The sequence below is a fragment of the Dipodomys spectabilis genome, unplaced genomic scaffold, assembly GCF_019054845.1.
Source record: "Dipodomys spectabilis isolate Male_0828 unplaced genomic scaffold, ASM1905484v1 ptg000050l, whole genome shotgun sequence".
NCBI classification, from domain to species: domain Eukaryota; kingdom Metazoa; phylum Chordata; class Mammalia; order Rodentia; family Heteromyidae; genus Dipodomys; species Dipodomys spectabilis.
Window position 1 is genome coordinate 10972376 of NW_024870727.1, and position 17381 is coordinate 10989756.

At 39.5% G+C, this 17381-nt stretch overlaps 2 protein-coding genes across 3 annotated transcripts in view; one reads left to right on the forward strand and one right to left on the reverse strand.

Annotated features, from left to right (window-relative positions):
- Nucleotides 1-13604, reverse strand: part of Serpini1 (serpin family I member 1) — a 70583-nt gene extending 56979 nt beyond the window's left edge. Inside the window, exon 1 of one of the 2 annotated variants that reach the window (XM_042678918.1) lies at nucleotides 13462-13604. The gene's annotated coding sequence lies outside the window, so the exon portion shown is untranslated. Of the gene's footprint in view, nucleotides 1-13452 lie in introns of both variants that reach the window. The other variant, XM_042678919.1, reaches the window with a different exon arrangement.
- A 665-nt stretch (nucleotides 13605-14269) lies between these two features.
- Nucleotides 14270-17381, forward strand: part of Pdcd10 (programmed cell death 10) — a 40354-nt gene continuing 37242 nt past the window's right edge. The window contains exon 1 of the mRNA XM_042678876.1: nucleotides 14270-14392. The gene's annotated coding sequence lies outside the window, so the exon portion shown is untranslated. The remainder of the gene's footprint in view (nucleotides 14393-17381) is intronic.

A 17381-nucleotide genomic window follows, 5' to 3' on the forward strand; every position in this document is an offset into this window, starting at 1 on the left:
ATGCATGACTAATGGCTTTCAGCAGTGGATTATTCATGCTAGCTAGCTAGGTATGTGTGATGAGAACAGAAAACATCGATATCCTGACATGTTTTGTGGCAATGAAGGGGTAGATGGAAAAGTATAACACAAAGTTTTCCAATTAAGGGAACCCACAAGGAAATAGTATGGAGTAAACTGTAGCAGTAAATGTGCAAACAAACAACAGAATTGAGAAAATGAGACTCGGTACTGTAAGGAAAATTGGCTTCTTTAATTTAAAACCAAAGGGTTTCAGGATAGTGCTGTATCAATATCAAATTAACCATTTATTTTTTAAAAATATGAAGCACATTGAAATGGATGAATACAATCTTTCAAGACAAAAAGATTCCACACTGTATTTTCAGATTTACAATGACTGCTTCTTATAGGATTCTAAACTTGATTATTTTTGTATTTGTGGCAAAAATCAGGTAACAGAATTTCCATCTTAATCACTTTTTATCTAATTTTTATTGTTATTTATTGGTAATATCAGGTAGCTACAATTATTTAACATCTTAATCATTTTTAAGTGTAAAGGATTTTTTTCCCTTATTGTTCAGATTTACAACTTCCTTAGTCATTCTTTACCGACATTGTTTTTACCTCATCTTGGGGGAATCACACTGAAATGCCCACAGAAGCCAAGGTGGTAGGCTAAATAAAAAAATGTAACACACAGAATGGTGTTGGTTGTGGAAATGCACATTGAATACATACACACACACACATATATACACACACACACACACACACACACACACACTTATATTGACCTCTGACCTGCAGCTAATTTCAGGGATAAAACTTGATCCTGTCTGTGAAATTTCCTGTCTCACTGTTACCACCTCTGGGCCATCTCTTTTGCTTTTCTCCAATTCCTAATTCTTAATTTTGTATGTTCACTTTTATATGTCTTAATTCTAGATGTGTAATACAAATAGGTTTGGAGCTGTTAAATCGTTATTATGGACTATGTTCATCAATATGACTTTGAAGCAGAGTGAAATTTTTGGTCTGGTTTGCTTATATGAAAATGGGTGTCTTCAATATTTAATTTTGGCTTTGCATGCCACCCTTTCTCATCACACTGGATTTATTCTACTTGACTTTGTTGCTTTTAAACAGTTTTGCTATGGTTATTACTGAAAGAGGAACTAAAGCCAGGTGTGGTGGCACAGATGTGGAATCCCAGTAGCCCTGAGGAGGCTGAGGTAGGAGGACAGCTCATCTGTGAAAAACAGCAAACATCTGTCTCAAAAATAAATATATGAACAAGCAACCAAAATGCATCAGTAAAAAGGGAACTATAGTTGCTATAATAATTGCAATATATTTATTTGTGTAGAAAGTTGTCATTTTAAAGTTGTCCATTTTAAGCTTCTTATTTTTCTTTTTGCTTGAATTGCATTTCTTTCCCTCTTTCTTTCTTCCTTCCTTCCTTCCTTCCTTCCTTCCTTCCTTCCTTCCTTCCTTCTTTCTTTTCTTTTTTTTTTTTTTGTTGGTTGTTGGGCTTGATCTCTGGGCCTGGGCACTGTCCATGAGCTCTTCACTCAAGGCAAGTGCTCTGCCACTTGAGCCACAGCACCACTTCTGGTTTGCTGGTGGTTAATTGGAGATAAGAGTCTCACAGACTTTCCCGCCTAGGCTGGCTTTGAACCTCCATCCTCAGATCTCAGCCTCCTGAGTAGCTAGAATTACAGGCGTGAGCCACCGGCACCCAGCTTTTTGGATAACATTTGTTTTTAAATGGCTCTTACAAATTGAATACATCATCTGCTGACTCCACTATTTGTTTTTTAAAAAAGGTATAGAATAATTTTCTTATAAGTTTTCCTCTGTTTTTGAAAAAGCGTGGGATATTAGACCTAGAAAATTATTACTAATTCTTTCTTCTATTTTTCACATCTAAATTGCCTTCAAAGAAAATAGTAACAACTATAAAAATCTTGTTTGATTATTGTAATCTTGAATTCCTGACTATTTGGCCAGAAAGTATGCTTTTATAATTAGTGTTGATAGTGGGTTTTGCCCTTTGTTGACTGGAAAAAAAAATCCGTTTTTTGGTCTTATCTATGCTGAGCTAGCTCATTTTGATTAGGAATGTCAAATCAGAACATATTGTTCATTAAGCGAGTATTTTTTTGAAAAGCTGCTATTTTCATTGCCTTTGCTTTTTTTTTTTTTGCCAGACTTGGGGCTTGAACTCAGGGCCTGGACACCGTCCCTGAGCTTTTTTTGCTAGCAGTCTACCACTTGAACCACAGTACCACTTCTGGCCTTTTCTGTTTATGTGGTACTGAGGAATCAAACTCTGGGCTTCATGCCTGCTAGGCAAGCACTTTACCACTAAGTCACATTCCCAGCCCTCATTTACTTTTATGTGTAAGCTTAGGTTGCTTTTTATCCTTCATTGCAATTTTTTTTAAGTGTAGCTGGGTCTCAGTTTCTCTTTTATTAGTTTAAACCTAGTATTCTGTGAAGCCAAATGCTATTGTTTAAAAAATTCTTCTATATTACTCTTGCTTGTTACTTCCTTACAATTCAACCTTCCATAATTCATCCCCCCCTTTTTTTTTGTGGCCATTCTGAGGCTTTGACTCAGGGCCTGCGCCCTGTCCCTGAGCTTTTTCTGCTCAAGGCTAGCAATCTATCACTTGCAGACCTTTCTGCCCGGTCTGGCATCAAACCGCAATCCTCAGATCTCAGCCTCCTGCGTAGCTGGAATTATAGGCCTGAGCCACTAGTGCCTGGCCATCCTTGCTTTTTTAATGTTTGTATATTCACTAAAAACAACATCAACAACCGAGGGTGGAGGTGTGGCTAAATTGGTAGAGCGCTAGCCAGTGAGTGAAAGCATCAAGTATCAGGTTTGAATCTCAGTCTTGGACCTAAAGAAAAGAAAAGATAAAACAACAACCTTACTGGTAGCTTGATAGACAACTTTATAATCCACATTCCATAAAATATATCTGTTAAAGTATGTAACTCAGTGGCTTTTAAATACATTTCTAAAGCTATGTGATCATTACCACTTTGGAAAATTCCATACCTTGGGAAGCAACTGCAATTGTGAGCAGTAACCTCCAATCTTGGCCTCCTACTGCCAATCTGTCTTTATGTATTTGCCTATTTTGAATATTTCATATAAAAATATGGCCCAGTGTATTTGGCATTTTTGCTTGCATGTAACCAGTCCACGCCATAGCATCAATCAACTCTTCATTCTTAACTGTCATGTGAAATTCCACATGTGGATATACAACATTGTTTTTTCCATGCATCATTTGGTGGACATTGCATTGTTTCCCATCTTGGGCTATTTTAAATAATACTGCTATGAACATTTTTATACAAGTTTTAACATGGATCTTTACTTTTTTCTTCAAATTCTTTTAGGTATACTACCTACAGAGGAAGTGCTGGGTCTTAACAGCTCTGTGGTTACCCTTTTGTGAAATGGCCAAAATGCTCTCCAAAGTGGCTGCACCACTTTGAATCCTACTAAGAATGGATGAAGCAGATACTTCTTACTTTTTTTCCCCCTTTTTGACAGGCCATCCAATGTCAATACAGCATTTCTCATTGTGGTTGGATTTGCATTTTCCCTACTGTCTAATCAATCATGCAGTCTAGCATTCCTTTACTTAATGGCTGTTCTGTGTTTTTAGAGGAAAATAATGTCTTCTCAAAGCCTTTGACTTTCATTTGGTTGTTTATCTTTTCTTTTTTTTTTTTTTTTTTTTTTTTTTAATTTTATTTTATTTTATTTGAGAACATACTGTACAGAGGGGTTACAATTACATGGGCAGGATAATGCATACATTTCTTACCAAGCATTGCATCCTCCTCCTTTGTTTACCCTTCACCTCCCTTTGGTTGTTTATCTTTTCATTGGGGGTAATAGTTATTTATGCATTTTCCATTCAAGTCTTTTCAAGTATTTCATTAGAAAATATTTCCCTCTTATTTTGTGGCTTTTCACGTCTTGATTTTGTTCTTTGAAACACTGTTTTAAATTTGATGAAGTCTGATTTATTTTTGTTGTCATCTATGTAAGATTATCATAATTAAAAAACTTAACTTCCCCAAGGTAACAACTCACATGCATGAGTTTTATAAATTTAGTTCTTAAATGTTGTCTGTACAACCCATTTGGTTACATTTTTGTATGTGGTGTTAGGGTCCAATTTCACATTTTGGTATATGAATATTGAGTTGTAAATGTAAGAACATTCTCAACTGTGTTCCCCATTTTGGTACCTTCATAGTTAAGTGAGCCTAAATATAAGGTTTTTTTTCCCCCCTAATTTCACAGTATTGCAAGAATAACTATGTTTCGATTCATTATTTTCCACAAGGTGTTCATATCTATTGGTCAATTTCTGCTAAAAATTAGCAGTTGATATTTTGATACATAGGTTGTATAGATTAGTGTGGAGAATACTAACATCTTAGCAATATTCTCTTCCAAACCATGAACTCATTTCAATTTATTAGTTTTTTTCAGTAATGAGTTGTATATCATTTGATAATGTTGATGTCCACATCTTGCATTTTTAAATAGTCTTTAACTATTTTACAAGTGATTTCTTCTCTTACTGTACTTTGAAACCTTTCTGGATTAGGTGGTGTGTGTGTGTGTGTGTGTGTGTGTGTGTGTGTGTGTGTGTGTGTGTGTGTGTGTGTGTGTGTATTCTTTAGGATTTTCTGCAAATAAGTTGATTTCATCTATGTATACAGACTGTGTCTTTCCATTTAGGATACTTCTATTTCTTTTGCTTCTCTCATTGCTGTGGGAAGAACATCCTGTATGATAGCGAGCACATACTGATACTGAGTAGATCTGGGTAGATACTGAGAATACTCAACATTGTCTTATTCCTGATTACAAAAGGGAATTTCCAGTCATTCACCATTAAATATACTGTTAGCTGTAATTTTTTTACATATCTCTGTACAGGTTCTGGACATTTCTTTTTATTCATATTATGCTATATTTTTTCATGAAACAGCACATTAGATTTCATTAAATATTTTTCTTTACCTACTGAGACAATCATGCTTCCTTTATCTAATATTCATAGAATTTATGCTAAACCAACCTTGCCTGTGTAAGGTAACTCCTATTTTGTCATAGCACATTGTTTTCAAATATATAGTAAATGATACTATATATGTGTCACAAAAGAGTGAAATATCTTTGAGCTTGTATTCAGATTTTCTATTTCTGAACTCTGGGCCTGGGCGCTGTAGAGCGCCACTTACGGCTTTTTTCTTTTTGCTTATGTGGTGCTGAGGAATCGAACCCAGGGCCTCAGGCATGCAAGGCAAGCGCTCTACCACTGAGCCACCTTCCCAGCCCCCAGATTTTCTATTTCTGAAGCTGGTTTCAGTGAGGTCTCTGTCTGTTTCAACTAGGTTATGTAATTTGTTGCAATGTATATAGTATTTATTGGTATTACTCATAACCTTTAGTATTATAGAAAAGTATTTTCTCATAATAGTTATCATACTACTTTTCATTTTTATAATGTATAATGTATAATTGTATAATGTATAACAACTTTTCATTTTTATAATGTAGGTGGTAATGTGATTCATATTTGAATGTCATTTTCCTCTAAGTACCGAGAAAGTATTGTACCTTTGTAAAATTGACTAGCATGCTTTTCTATAATATTCAATGTTTTTTCTCAGTCTTATACCATTTATAGTTTCTGAAATACTTATTTTAGGGAGATGAGGGGTGGAATTAAATGTAGAGCTTCAAATCCTCATTTTGAACCAAAAGTTATACAGTTCACTTAAAATAATAAATTATAATAAAGAAAATCAAATACTGAATATCATTTAATGAGCATTAACTACCTCTAGATAATATGAAATACCATTTTAGCAGCATAAATAACTTTATTTTTGCTAGTCCTGGGGTTTGAATTCAGGTCCTGGGAACTATCCCTGAGCTTCTTTTGCTTAAGGCTAGCAATCTACTACTAAGCCACATTCCCAGTCCCATAAACTTTTGACTTAAATTGATATGATAAACTTTCACAAGGTTAATGATATCCAATATCATCCAGTAGTAATTATGGAACAGAAATTTAACCCAATTTACCTGACTAGAACTGATATTCTTTTTTTTATTTGTTGGTCATGAGGCCTGAACTCTGGGCCTGGGTGCTGTCCCTCAGCTCTTCAGCTCAAGGCAAGCACTCTACTACTTGAGCCACAGAGCCACTTCCAGCCTTTTCTGCTTATGTGGTGCTGACGAATTAAAACCAAGACCTCATGCATGTGAAGCAAGCACTCTACCACTGAGCAACCTTCCCAGCCTAAGAACTGATATTCTTAACCAGAGGTTGACAGTATTTTTTTAAAGAGCCAGAAAACTATTTTAGGCTTGTGAAGCATTATTCTTCATCCTGTAACTCAACTCTGCAGTTGCACTAATAAGCAACCTTAACAATAAACAAGTAACTGGGAATAGCTAATAAAACTTTATTTATAAAAGGTTATGTTCCTGATGGTCATAGCTTGCCACTCTTTGCAATGAACTGATATACTATATTGCCATAATTCTCCTTCCTAGCTTTCCCCAATTATCATACACATCATTTCCTTTGCCACTGGGTTTCTGCCACAGTAACTATTGTTTACTTGTTTATTCATGCACTTGTTTATTCATGTTAATACATGTATCTTGTGAAGTCTTCTCTTAACCCTATTGATTATGACATACAGTAAACATTATTTATTTTGCTGTATTTTTTGCAGTTAAGCCCACACTATACCTTGACTGGAGAAGAATTTAGCAATTGACAAGTGACCATATGTAAAGTGTCGTGCTCTACAAAAGCCACTCATGCGAGGAGACATGATAGAGAGGAAAAGGTAGGGTTAGAATGATTTTGATATACAGTATAATTTTAATATAGCCATGGGCTAGTAGCTTATTCCTGTAATCCCAAGGAGGCTCAGAATGTGAGGATCGATGTTCCATAGCTGCATGCAGAGAAAAGTCCAAGAGGGGCTGTATGTACCACAAGGGGGAGCATGGGCCTGTGATCCCAGCAATAACTGGATTCACCAAAGCGGCGAGTCTGTGTCATTGTATTAATGAGGCATCATAATTTAGATAGTAATTCCTCAATAGATGTTGATGCTGTTTTTCCTAACTAAATGTTCCAACAACCAATTTGACAAGAGGATAGCATACACTGTAGAGACTTCATAAGTTTCCAGCACAAGGTAGAAACATGAAACAAGAAAATTAACTAGCTTTTCAAGTTAAATAGGGCCAGAGGCCTCAACTGTAACAACAAAACTTAGGTTATCAAGAGAAAAAAAACAGACAAAAGAAATCAAATGTGAATAAAACCTCGGATGTTTTTCCAGTGAAGTCTTCCACATCCCTTTAAAAACAAACAACAAAACCCTCCAGGATGCTAAGGGAGACACACTGACAGTTGATTTTATGTTCTCTGTGGATTGACAGACTGTGCTAGAGACACTGGGACGGCTAAGATCTATAATTGGTAACTATAGTAGGAGTTGTATCTGGGAGAAGCCATGCACTTAGGTAAATGAGGTTATAAAATTGAAGTAAATCCTACTGGCTTGGCTTACCACACTAAATTAAGAGCTGCTGGGAGCTCTAAAGATTCATTTCCTGCAGTAAACCAGAAGGGGGCCTCCATGCAGGGGCTGGAGCATGAGGTACTGAGAGAGTTTCAACCACAGCTCAGTCTCTACACTGAGCCCTCACTGGGCTGGTACAAAGGTAACAAACACCTGCATAATTCAGGTTTAAAAAGCTCCACGAAGGCCTTCCCTTGCAAGCACATCACTAAAAATAGAGCAGCCAAGCCCAGTTACATCCTGGTTAAAATAAGTCCTCATATTGCATCGATCTATTTTGGTCTTTATTGCTATATAATAAAACAAAAGTATGTATGTGTGTTGGAAAAGGCATATCTTTACAACAGCAGAATTAAAAAGATAAGGAAGGAAAAGGATCACACAAATGGCAAGCCATGAATAAATTCTATCTAAAGCATAAACGAGCACAGACACACACACACACACACACACACATTCACACACGGTCCTAGCTAATAGTAGCTTAAAATAGGTCCTTGCCCTAATCATTCAGAAATCCAACAAAAAATAGCAATATTTGTATTCAGCTCTAATATAAGCAATAACTGTGGCAGAGGGCTGAATTTACTGCTAAATCAGATGTCTAAAGATTTTTTTTCTATGTGTACTTGTTTGTAAAATGATGCTTCATTATACTTGCCCTAAACAAACTGTTATCACCTACTAAGTACGGACTAAGTACAAGATTCTCAACATAAATATCGGCATCAGTGAATTCTAGTTCTGAAGATAGTAAGCTATTTGTGGACAAATAGTTGTGAGTGCAGCTAACTACACAAAAAATACTGATGAAAAGCATTAAGAATAATGCCCAAGGAATAAGATTCATCATCAGTTCTAAGCCAACTTATATCCATCAGTATACTAGTAAAAAGATATTAAGAAGCAAAGAAAAGTCAGTTAAATATTTGCTACTAATAAAGTTCACTTTCCAAGAACTTTTTATAATTAACTAGAATCGTGCAAGTGTTAAATAATGAAAGCAAACAGAAGCTGAATTCTAAATTCTAACATAAGACAAATTAATTTGTTTCTGGAATGTCAAAAGCAATAAATGTCCAACTCCAAACATGCCTCAATAGAATCAGTGTAATTTCTTCTCTTCTTTTTCTGGATGTGAGATGGGAGTAGATGATTAGAAAATCAGAAGCAAATTCTGTTTCTACTCAATGAAGTCTTTTTGTATGCCAGGATAGGGGCTTGAATTCAAGACCTTGTGCATCTTGTTTGGTTTTCTTGGTCCTGGCTGGTGCTCTACCACTTGAGTCACACTTCCAGAGTGGTGTTTTGTTGTTTAATTGGAGATGGGAGTCTTGCAGGTTTTCCTGCCAGAGTTTGCTTGGAACTGAGATTCTCCAGATCTCAGCTCCCTCAGTAGCTTGAACTACAAATGTGAGCCACTGGCTCCTAGCCCAGCTAAAGTATATTTTTAAAAGAGAAATTTTAACAAAGGTATTTCTCCAGAATTGAAGGTGGTGAGACATGGGGTTTTCTGACTTGGGAGATTCAGATGTGAAACTCTTTCACCTTCCTTATGTTCTCTATCTCTGAGAAAAATTTAGAAATGCTGACACAAGTCCCCAAAGTATGAGTCAAAGTGGACTCAATCAAGATTTCTGCAAGACTTTTGCAGAATAGAACACATTCTCAGAAGTAATATATAATCATTGTTTCCTGTGATCATCTGACTCCTGACTATCAAAGGACAAAATGTGTCAATGTGACTATCTAAGGACTAGCTGATTGTTTTTTTTTTTATACTGTTAATATTTTTTTATTTTTTATTGTGAAAATAACCTGTACAGACAGAGGGGTTACAATTACATGGGCAAGATAATGAGTACATTTCTTATCAAGCATTGTTACCTCCTCCTTTGTTTCCCCTTCACATTCATTCCCAGCCTCAACCCCCTCCCCCCCCCCCCCCACCAAAGTTGTAAAGTTCGTTTTTGGCATGACAACTAGTACTTCTCATTGTATCCTTATTTAAACGACTTGTTTTTCCCCTTCCCCTCCACAAATTATACCAACATCAAATACAGTGAAAGCAGGGGTTATACTGTGGGGGAGGGCCATACAAAGCAACAAAGAAATAATCTTATAAATGCGTTAGAAACAAATAGCTGATTGTTTTGAGTAAGCAGTTACAGTGCCACAGTGTGTGTGTGTGTGTGTGTGTGTGTGTAAGCAGTTACAGTGCCACAGTGTGTGTGTGTGTGTGTGTGTGTGTGTGTGTGTGTGTGTGTGTGTACTGGGCTTGAACTCAGAGCTGCCAAGTTTGTCCTTAGCATTTTCTACTCCTCTGGTGCTCTACCACTAGAGCCAAAGAAAGCTCCAAGCTCACCTTCAAGCTTTTTGGTAGTTAATTGAAGGTAAGATTCTCATGAACTTTACTGCCTGACTGGTTTGGAATCTTGATGTTCAGATCCCAGCTTCCTGAGTAGAAAAGATTACAGGCATGAGCCACTGGCCCAGAGAAATCTTTTTATATGGAATGTCATCCAAGATGCTCAAGAGCTCAACAGGAGAGAGAAAAGAAGCACATGATCTTTAAGAGCCAACAATCTGGTTTATTAAAATGCAATTCCCAAATTCCAAAAACTAAATACTGAAAACATTAGATGTAAGATTGAAAAGCCAAAGCAAACAAAATTCTTGTCTATTAACACAGATCCCCAATGCAGTGTTTAACCTTAGGAATTTGTTTAAGTAAATAAATAAATGGGTTCTTGCTTGGCTTCATTGGCAAGTTCTGTAATTAGAGGGGGACATAGTTTGTTTTTAATTTCTCTTAAAAATGTCCAAAATGTCTCATTAAGACACAAATGACACATACAGGACCTTTTGTTTTAATAATCCATGATTAATAAAATCTAATGAATCCATGTCATTTTTGACAGCAGTGCAAATTTAAATGTGAAAATAATGATGTACGTCTCTAGGAATTTATGATTGTGGATGGAAGCTGTGCTATTGCTTATAAGGAATTAACAAGAAATATCAACTCTCTTTTCTCTCATGGTAAGGGTGTGTCTCCAGCAGTTTTCTTCATGCCCAAACCATTTGATCTTGAAACCTTTTCAGTATTGTGTTTTTGGTATCACTTATAGTGCTAGAAATCTACACTACTGAATTATTTTTACTCAAGAGGCTTAGAATCAGAGTTTGAAATCTAAAGGAAAAAAAGGTGTTGGAATTAAAAACAGACAAGTCTTTTGGCTAAAGAGGTATCTGTAGGGCAATTTCCATTCAAGCCAGACATTGTGCATGTTGTTGATTTTCTTTCCCCTCATACTGTATGTTTATTGACATCCACAAACACTAAACATAATAGCAGAATAAATACTTCACATAAAATTAATGATCTTTCTAAACACTAATTAAGACAAGTCTTCATATTATTCAGTTTGAATGTGAACATCATTTAAAATGTGTGAAGAGCTCACAACAACAACAACAACAAAATGCCCAAGCATCATTCCATGCTAATGATTTTCTCCAATATAAAATAAAACATGATCTTCTTACCCACGAAGGATACAAAACCATTCAATCTCTCACTGACCCAATGAAAAAGATCTAGTTTTGGGAAGGAACAAAAATATGAATTTGAATCTATTCCTAATGATAGTCTACTGTGATGATCCTTGAGAGCAGCTCTGTAAGCAAAATTGGAATTCGAAGTATATCTGAATTTCAACTGCACATTTGCTTGGTTATTTACTGATTCTCAACAACCCTCTTTGAAAAAGATGATTTAATAGAGGCTCTGAAAAACTTCTTTGGCAGCATTATAATTAGCCATGATGATGAGGATGATGATGATGACCATGGTGATGATTACATGGGAGAGAAACCTAGTGACAACAAATATTCAATTTCACCAAATGAATCAGCAGTGGATCCTGAGCCTCTGAGACCTATTCGGAAAAATCCGTTTAATCATAACTAACAAGTGCAATCATCACAATCTGTCCCGAGCCTTAGTACACCAAAGTGCCTGGTCCCTCACTCCCCAAATCAGTTACCACTTCACACGCATCAACAGATTCTACAGTGATGAAGCAAAGATAAAATCCTGTCTTACCATAGCTACTAAGTTTAGTGGCTACTGTTGCCTTTTTCTTCTAAGTCATTTGCTTCTTTAAATACTTACCATATCTGTTTGGGGATGATCTAAAAACAGCTGTTTTTCTAAGAATTGTCTATATAGTTCTCTAGTGTATGAGGACTATGCATTAACAAGTTACTAGAAGGGTAAGAGATAGAGGGGTAAGATTGGCATATACATCATGAACGTGTGGAAATGTAACATGAAATTTCCTCCTCTATATAACTAATGCAAGCTAGTAATTAAAAAAAAAAAATGTTACCTAGGCTTTTCAGTAGTACCACACAGTAGGACTAAACTTTTGACTATGAAGAGAATACCCTTGAGCCATTTCTTCTCACAAAGGAGCTGTGTACTTTACAGAAATCAAATTCAAAACGCTAAGCAGATCAAGAAAACACAATAGAAGAAAACAGAATGCAATTGCATTTTATTAACTCTAGTTTTTTTTAAAAAAAACAACCTTAAGTATCCTGACAGATTCTCCAATACTCCAACTGTCACAAAGGCATTACCTAGTAAAATATGCTGCAATACGCTCCTTTGATTGAAGACCATACAATATAGTGAACTCTATAACAAAAAGAAAATGAAGTGGACAAATGGATTCTTACTACTTTTCTAGAAAAGGCTGCAATTTTGTCATAGGTACACAAAGGCAGGTGTGACTCACAGCTTTCCCGAGTCGTACTACATTACTTCCACCCAGAGGTATTATAAGTACATTCAACATACACATGGTTTTAATTCCGAGAATAAACTATGATTTCATGACACTACATTTATTTGAAATCTAAACCTACAACAACACATATTAAGAGCAATCACTTGACATACTGTCAAGAGAAGAAAAGATTCGCACACCGCTTTCCCTGGACTCCTGATTTAAAAGGAAAAAAAAAATGTACCAATGTTCCCATACACAAATGAGAGGATAGGGAACGGCAATGAAGTGCACCATATGTTCCTATTGTAGGCTGAGTTCGGGTCTTTGTTTCGATCTACTAGAGCCACTGTAAGCAAAGCTAAGTGCTCATCTGTTCAAACATTATTTTCAAGTGATTGCTAGCAAAAGTTACACTTCTGACAGGTTCAGCCAGCACTTATCCGATCCCGACTATGGGCGCTTTTGCATTTGCTTCTTTCATCCAGGTCTCTCGCAATTCGAGAAACCTGCAACACAATCGCCCTGGATATCATCATCACCAGGTCGGGAGCAGGACAATCGGATAAACCAAGGCAAAGCACAGACATCGCAGAACGCAAAAGTTGTTTTTCCTAGTGAAACAGTTCCGAAGTAACCCCCTATCAAAGACATGTTTTGCTTGTTACCAACTACGTACCTCCCCAGATTCCTCCCACCTCGTTCTCGAACGGCCAGGTTCCTCTCAATCTTGAGATCTCCCAGCACCGTTCTCCCGAGGCTACTCAAACCCCAAACCCCAACCACGCCCTTCAGACTCAGGGTCAAGCGATCTCTCTCTCCCTGTCTCCCCCCACCCCTCCCGCGCCCACCTCTTCAGGGTCCAAACCCGTGCATCTTTGATCTGAATGGGTGTGCACGGGTGTCCAAACCCCGAGCAAGCAGACTCTTTCCCCAAGGCTTTTGATATTTCCCCGGGCGGGGTAAGACCGGGAAGACACACCGCGCTTACCCCACGCACCTGCCGCCCCGGCGGGATACTGAGGCTGAGCTAGGGCTCAGCGCCGCGCTCGGATCGGGTGGCTGCTTGGGTCTCTCCCGGGAAACTACCATCCAGGCGGCGCCTCGGGCTCGGGCCAGGGATCAGGCCCCGCCCCACACCTCCAGTTGGCGAATTGGGGAGCCCTGGCCCCGCCCCTGCCGTGGCCCCGCCCCCTGCCGCCGCAGCCGTCCGGGCTAGTGAGCCTGCTGGACCACCTTCCCGTCCCGCTCTCACGCAACCGCAACCGCTGGGGCTTTGCCCCAGAGCCCTTGCACCTGGAGCCCCGCGCGGGCGCCTGTGCAAGGAGTTCAGTCTCCGCCCGGAAATGGAGCTAGTCTGCTCTGGTGGTTCAAGCGGGTCCCCGCACCTCGCCCTACCGCTACCCGGCGATTGCCCGGAGGCTTCCTCGCCGCCGGCGCAGCGCGACCAGCCCAGCCACCCCTCGCTCCCCACCGCTGCCCCCTCCCCCCCCTTCCGTCTTCCTTCCTCTGTTCCGCGGTTCCGCCCCCTGCTAGAGTGAGGTGTCTGCGGGTCCGTCCTGCGCCCTGATTGGTGCAGGTGAGAGCCGGCCCCGCCCTTCCTCTCTCTTCGACGCACCCTCTCTTCTTTATCACACCTCCTCCCGCAAAGACCGGGAACTCTTTTCCTATTGGTAAGAGATATCCCCACCCATCACCTTCGGTTCCCTCGCAATGCCTGTCGGGAAGTGTAGTCTTCCGCGTGCAGGAAGTGTAGACAACGCTGGCTAATGGAACTACGAGTCCCCATAAGCCCTTGCGCACTCCGGCAGGGCAGGATTCCGGACAACGCCTGGTTCCTCTCGGGTCCTTCCGGCGTCGCCGGAGTGAATCGATCTGGGAGTTGAGGGGGGCTCCAGAGGTGGGAAGTGAAGTCGGGGTCTCAGTTGCCGGTAAGCTGTGCTTTGGGGGTTACTATCCGCAAGGAGCATCGGAGGTGTGGGGGTCACTCAGGGGCCGAGGCCGCAGCCCGGGGGCCCGGTCGGTGGTGGCCGGCGGGGCGGCCGCGAATGCGGCCGGGAGCGGGGCCCGGTGGGCGGACCGAGGTCGCCCTACGCGAGCTGCGTCGGGCGGGTGCGGGCCGGGCCGGGCCGCCTCCCGGAAGACCCCCGGGGGCCGCAGGAGAGGAGGGCGAGGCCGGCCTGGGTGTCCTGGAGCTCGGGGTGGGGCGGATGTGCCCGGGGTGGGGTCCTCCGCCCCGAAGGTGTGGCTGGGGGCGGCCAGGAGGAAGGAAGGGGTGCTGGCGGGTGTGCTCCCGGGGTGCCCGGGTTCTGCCCTGCTGAGGGAAGAGGGGAGCCGGAGGAAGGAGGAGCCCGATGTTGACAGATCTGCGGATTCAATTCCGGGTTTCTGGGAAGGAGGAGATTTCCCCCCTCTGCCCAGAGGCTGGTCCCTCGGCCGTGACACCCCCGGAGGAGTGGCTAACGGGGCACTGAGGGCTGCCCACCGAGAACCCGGGCAGTTAGTGGCGGGTCCAAGGTCACACACCCCGGGTAAGAGCTTCTCCCGTCTGGGTGAACTCCAGGCTCCAGAGCCACAGGGGAGTGGGCTTTTTGTTGTTGTTGTCGTTTTGTTTTAATCTGAGGTGTGGAGGAAGTTGCCAAGTAAATGGTATTTTGTGTATTTCCAAGCAGAGGAAAAGTTGTGTTTCTGAAGTGAGCTGAAAAAAATCCCTCACTCAAGGATCCTTTATCATCTATTTGAAAAACAAAAACAAGGGATCAGCTTCAGTTTAGATTTTTTTTTCTCATTTTAGTTGAGGAATATGAAGTGACAAATGCTACCCTCACAGATTGTTAAGCCTAGATAAGGGCTAGCGTTATGCCACCTTTTAATATTTCTTTCCTTTCCTGAAGTTCTTTCATTTTGTATGACTGAGAACAGTGAGACTGGTACTTTCACAAAACTTACTTTAAACTTTTCTTCCCCCCCCCAAATAATGCAACTTCCAGGAGAACACATCGTTTTTTTAATACTATAAAAATGAGCACAAACCAAGGTTAATTTCTTGGAACATGGTTTTGCTGGAGATTTTTCCTTCTCCCTTGTTTGCTTTACTTGAGCATACGGATGTGTATGTGTACAATAATAAAGTTGGACTCTTGCATATTTTATCTTTCTTAGTGACATCTTTGAATTTTAACTCATTCTTACACTAACATGATTCTTACATTTGATTTTGCACAGGAAGTAGTGTGCTTTTTTAGAATTAGCCTCCAGTTATGGACCAATTATCCAATTGTTGGATTTTTTAAAAAATAAGATTGTAGGAGTGTTCATTAAAGTTAGGATTTCCTCATGATAAGTTTCTTTCCATAAAGGTATTGTTAGCAAGTAATTATGGTTTATTGTTAGAGACATTCATCATCAAAATGTGCTGTATTTTCAAGGCACTACAAAATTAAAATTTTTTAAATAGAAAACATTTCCTAGGATCAAAAATATTTTGCTTTTCTGGCTGAAGTTAACTTATTTTTAACATAAATAAACAAGTAGAAATTAAGGAATGATACGGTATTACAGAGTGAAGTAAAATCATAAATTTTAAAACGATAAATTATTAAAAAAGTATACAGATAAGAAAGAGCCATCTAGGGGCCTGGGAATATGGCTCAGAGGTAGAGTGCTTGCCTACCATGCATGAAGCCCTGGGTTTGATTTCTCGGTATCACATAAACAGAAAAAACCAGAAGTGGTGCTGTGTCTCAAGTGGTAGAGTGCTAGCCTTGAGCAAAAGAAGCTTAGGGACAGTGCCCAGGCCCTGAGTTCAAGCACCAGGACTGGCCACATAAATTAACTAAATACCTAACTAACTAACTAACTAAGTCAGCCAGCTAAACAAATGGAAATATTGTGTGTAGATAAGTAAAGGGTGTCATAGTTTGGGTAGGCCATAAACTGGATAAAATTCATTGTAAAGTGAATGCTTTTGTTGGGGAAATGAAATGATTTCTTCTAATTGGCATGCAGTTCTATGGCTATGGAAAGACCTTTTAACTGCAAGGAAAATTTGGAAATAAGTAAAATTCTTAGAGTACCTTTTCTGTGTATATTAGTTTTAGTCTTTGGTTCATTTCTCCTAAGTTCTCTTCATCTGTGAGGTTCATGGTACCTCACCTATGCTAGGATGGGAAAGAAGTGTTCCTGTTGTATTTACTGTTTTCTAACTCCAGAGTTGTATTTTTGTTGTTTACAGACCACTAGCATCTGCATTTGTTCTCATAAGGAGTCTTATGTTAGCTTTGGATATCATCTCATATAGAACTCAGAATGTCTTACATATACTTTTGTCTCTTTCTCTTAAGGTAGCAAAATTTGTAAGAACAAGGACTATATATGATTATCATTGTTGTGTATATTATTATCATTGTTATATCAGTGGTAGAGTAATAGAATCCCAGTTTATAGGGAATGGAAGATTAGTTGAGTGACTTGCCCTGGATCCTATGATATGTAATTGTTGGGAACAAGTTACAGTCCAGATTCTTCTGACTATAGATCTTTTAATATTGTGAAGTAAAAGCTTAGTTCCCAACCAGGCACTAGTGGCTCTCACCTGTAATTCTAGCTATTCAGGATGCTGAGACCTTGGAGGATTGGGGTTTGAAGTCAGCCTAAGCAGAAATGTTTGTGAGACTCCATCTCCAGTTGGCTATCAAAATGTCAGACTGGAGGTGTGGCTCAACTAAGTAGAGTTTTGGGAACAATCAAGCCAAGTGAGAGCATGAGGTTCAGCCCTGAGTTTTCAAGCCCTGGTGTTGGTACAGAATTTGTTTTTCTGTTCCCATAGATTATTTTATGCAAGAAAAAGACTGTGATGTATATTCAGTTATTACCTTCTTACTGTATCTAATGCTGACAATGTATCTTCTGTCTCCTATG